General features: G+C 42.4%; 1 long non-coding RNA gene across 1 annotated transcript; it reads right to left on the bottom strand.

Annotated features, from left to right (window-relative positions):
* Positions 1-608: 608 nt before the first annotated feature.
* LOC111263250 (uncharacterized) lies at positions 609-4,253 on the bottom strand. The gene is made up of 3 exons (XR_002682116.2): positions 4,115-4,253; positions 2,307-2,707; positions 609-2,195 (listed from the first exon to the last, which is right to left on the bottom strand). It is a non-coding gene; the product is annotated as an uncharacterized LOC111263250 (long non-coding RNA).
* Positions 4,254-4,532: the final 279 nt, after the last annotated feature.

Here is a 4,532-nt window from a genome sequence, read left to right as displayed (position 1 = left end):
TGACCTTAGTCAGAAAACGTGGTAAATCGTTCTTTAGTGGGAATTACTGTATTTTTTTCCTAGGTGGCTTTAGATGTTCACGTTTAAAGCGACTGACGGCTATAGAGGCCTATGGCGGTAGGCTTTTTGTGCCTTTACTCTTCTTTTATAGATTGTGAATTATGCTAATTTGTCACTCATGGCTCTTTATAAAGCGCGAAAGTCTTTGGTAAGTGCTTATGTAAAGAGTTGGGTTTTACGGAACTCTGCATTTTCCTGCAGACATTCATACTACGTTAGGCACCATGCATCGACTAAGCGAGTTTTTGCAAAGTAGCACGTACGTGCATGCTACGTAGATGAATAATTGTATGCGTCTTAAATGTTTACACGTTAAACGCAACTTTTAATGCCTGTGGATATTACATTCCTAAGGGTTATAAAAAAAAAAGCCTATCTAACGTATAGGCTTTTGCGCCAACAATTGGCATTCTGAAAATCGTAACTTTGACAGCCTGAAAGTGACTCTTGTTTGAATAGATAATCATTTCTTTGGATATACGATTTGGGTTCTCGTCAATGCTCACCTAAAATATTAAAAACAGAAAAAGGTAAGTATAATCGCGCAAATCAAGTACAGCTTTATTAAAATTCAAACGTGGTTATGTTTGAGTGGACCGAGGCACGATTGGGCAATGCCTCTGTCAGCAGACATGTCCGATACATGCCAAACTTAAGGCCGTCGCGAGGCCTAGAAAGACACGCCTTTACATTGAAGACATTTTTCATCATCTAATAAACTAAATATCATTCGCCATCCAGGGACCATTTCGCTCACGATTAAACTGATACGGCGCAAGTGTAGGGATTTCAGTGCATTTTTAATGTGAAAATATTGTCAAAATGTTTGAATTATATTTTACTAGTGCCGTTACATGCTAATTTGCCTTCCCTAATTTCTAATACAAAGTAGGTTGGAGGTTCGAGCTACATCCGTCCCAAGTAAGTCCTAGTAGAGCAGCATTCGGAGTAGCGTGTCACCCGTGCTCGTGAACAATATATGTCACAGCAAATATCACTGCTAAGCATAGCAGCATAGTTTTAAAACACAACTTTTCTCGTAAACAGCACAAGCCATTATAAGGCGTGGCTGATAACAGGACGGTTATAGTAGCTGGTGATTGAAAAAGGCTGTAGTCGCTGGTCTGGCCTTTAGTGGCGTCGTTCACGTTCACCCACTGAACGGAAGTTGCTTGGACCTCCAGCCAACAGGCTTACATTTGCCATTGTATACTCACCTGCCAGTTGCAAAGTTCTTATAGTAAAGTCCCGAACGTCACCTCACCACCATTCCATTGTTCGCCTTTACCCTTCCTCCTACTTGAAACCCTCGAACTTCTTTTCTGCGTCCTCATAAACCGTAGAGCTTGGCACCTTTCACTTTCCGTGTTTAAGTGGGACCACTCCGTGGCAAACGGCTATTTCTCAACAGGTGAGATGTGTACCAAGCGGACTGATTCGTGGGTCGGCATCCTCATTGTCCGTGTTAACACCCACAACTCTTTTCACTCAATCCCTCCGTCCTGCCTTTACTCACAAGTTACTGTACTCGTTTCCCAAGACTACTCAGAGGCATCCATCCGGCTCTGGCGCGTCTTCGATCTCTTCCTTCGCGTGTGCTGGTGCCAGCCTCACTCCAAATGGAGAAGAGGAGGAAGCTGTCGGCACACCATCTCTTCAACATTTTCCAGGGTCCTTCTGTGCGACATTTTGTTCTGCTGTGCAGACCAGTAGGACCAGCTGGACTTCTTTATCCCGTCAGCTCTAACATGGTTACGACAGGCTAGCACAAGTCATTGTTTAATTGACGAGAAATAATTTTTGTGTGTTCGTAGATCCTTTCCGAAAATAAATGTACTATCGTACAACTTTCCTATTGGAATAGTTGAAAACAAATATGAAGAATACCGGTTGGCATACGACGATGCTGGCTGGGCGGAAACTTGTGTGCATCTTCCGAAATTGTGCGAAAAAGCTTGGTGTCAGTCTTTTTCTAATTAATATGCTATTGTCAAGTTCAGTGGAGGATTACACAGTGAGATCATAGCCGAACATGCTTACTAATGATGCCATTACTTTTTCTCTTTTTCCGTTTGCTGGCTCTACGTTAAGTAGATCCTGACCGCAACGAGGCGTTCGAATGCGTTTTTCTGCCCCTGAAAAAATAGAAATCAATCAGGTGAGCAAAGAACTCGAACACCTAGCAACAACTGTTGGAATAGGCAATTCCGTTGCTGGCTGTATTCGGCAGAGAAAAAGGATCAGACCTTGATGTTGCGAGTTTAACAGGGACAGCATCCGTTCGACGATAATAGCGTTGTTCCAGCTTGCAAGGCTAGGTTTTTTAACGTCTCAGCTCGAACTGACCGTCAATTGTATCTTTTTCGAGTTCTGTTGAACGGCCAAAGAAACTCTTCTGAAGTTGATATACAGTGTATTGAACTTGTTTTCGTCGCCACGTCAGACTGAAGGTTCATTTAGCTATGTCGTATTGAAACTGTTCCTTTTCAAGATCAGAGAAGGACTCGTAGAATTTATCTAGCGCATCTAGAATCGGCGAGTTTATCTGTTCTTGCATGCTTCGTAATAGATTCCACTGGCATATAGTTGATGTAGACTTAAAAAGGCCCTCATACGCTGAGTATCCGTCTGATCGGTTTTGGAGCCCCTGGAATAAAATTAACGTTAGCAAACACGATAATTGAACGGCACGTTAAAATAAAATTTCGCTATCAAATCAGTATATATTCATGCTGCTCGTTACAAACGTACGGCTGCCGTTAATGTCACTTAAATCCAACAACAGTCCAGTTTCTAGCGTCTGTCATAGTTAACGAAAACGCCACGACTAAAAGGACAGCTATTCAGACCAGCTGACAACTTTTCATATTGTGTACTCGTGTTTCTAAAAGCCAGCGCTGCTCTGTACGGGTTGATTCACAGGCTTTGTCGAATTCGTGTCCGCGGAACGTATTACAAACTTCGTAGCATTGAACAACGACGAACCAACTACTTGAATAGTGAATCTTTCGAAAAGGAAGTAATGGAGAGCTCACAATGTGTGTTGGGAGGTAATAATTCTCGCATTTTGTGCTTTGAGACGTCAACACAAGTCAAGTGAGCCCTATTGCACTGTGTTCTGTTGCCGACGAAGTCAGAACGAGGCTCAGCCAACAAACTGCGTAGATGTTACCTCGTTTTGAATTCGGTCGCAACTTTCCTAGTGGAGCTCTGACATGACCCGTGGAGTTGAAGAGTTGATTGAAAGGGTTTGCATGCAAAGAACAATTATAATGCAAACACCTCTCTCGTTTCGTAATGTTTTCTGCCTGTGTTCGTTCATTTATCACATACGCTCCTTGAGTGAAATGTGTTAAAACCGCTCCAATAGCTTGTTGCCATAAGCGTTCAAACGGGTTTACCGGTCGCGCTATATAAACTTACAATACCGTGCAGCATCTCTGATTCGTCAGTTGCCCTATTCTGTCACTCTTTATCCGTACATTTCGGTATCATCCAGAAACTGAGATGCTATTATTTGAGTCCAAAAAAGCAAGGCCTACGTATGGATACTTTAGTTTTTTTCTAAGTTAAAAAATAAGTGTGCGTAATTTTTTTATTTACGTGGTAGACTAGTAAAAGCAAAAGAAAACTCACTAAGATTTTTAAACGTTTTAGTACTGATGTCAAGCTCTTCCATAAAAACTACGTCTAGTGCACATAGTCACTGGACAGACAACCCATTTACGCAGACGCTATCTCCAGGCTATGGGGAAAAACAACCGAATATCTGCATGACACGTGGAGATTTTCTCCTCACATAGGTTGATTTACAGAAACTTTGCTCCGTTTCGATAATCCTCACAATTCGTAGTAGTACACAGCCATAGTCTCAGGCTTTCTTATAGTTAGCCAACCCAGGCCTATCGGCGAAGGCGGCTTGTTTCTCCCTTTCCATACACGAACGTACTCAACAAACTTATAGGGAATGGTGTTTACAGGATTTGAAGAGGTGCGACGACGCTTTGGCCGTTTATCTAATGATGCAAAGAACTTGCTGGTTTATTTTACTTACAGACGTATCCTAAACGGCCTCGGCAACGGCGAGAGCGGTCGTATTGCGGTACATAGTAGGGGTGTGCGTGTGGCAAGTAGATTTTATTCGGTGCGGGATGTACGTTTCTAGTTGTGTGCAAAGCCTCAACAGGGAATGCCTGGAACTCGAATAACTTATGGTCAATGGCAGTATACAAACAATTGTTTCAAGCCCCAAATGCTTGATAGCTAAATGTTTGCATATAATTGCATGTATCAGTATTTTTTTCAAGGGAATACGCTACAACGGATACGCGGTTTGTGGTACTGTACAATTAAACACGGATTCCTATCGAAATCTGTGTGCCCAACGCAGTTTAGCTACAAACTATTTGCTGATGTTGGCTGGCAAAACACGTACGTATTAATCTATCGTGACGTCCTTGTGGAGTTGCGTT

This window comes from Varroa jacobsoni, unplaced genomic scaffold, assembly GCF_002532875.2.
Source record: "Varroa jacobsoni isolate VJ856 unplaced genomic scaffold, vjacob_1.0 scaffold_750, whole genome shotgun sequence".
Classification (NCBI taxonomy): domain Eukaryota; kingdom Metazoa; phylum Arthropoda; class Arachnida; order Mesostigmata; family Varroidae; genus Varroa; species Varroa jacobsoni.
This window is presented reverse-complemented; position numbering and strand designations above follow the sequence as displayed.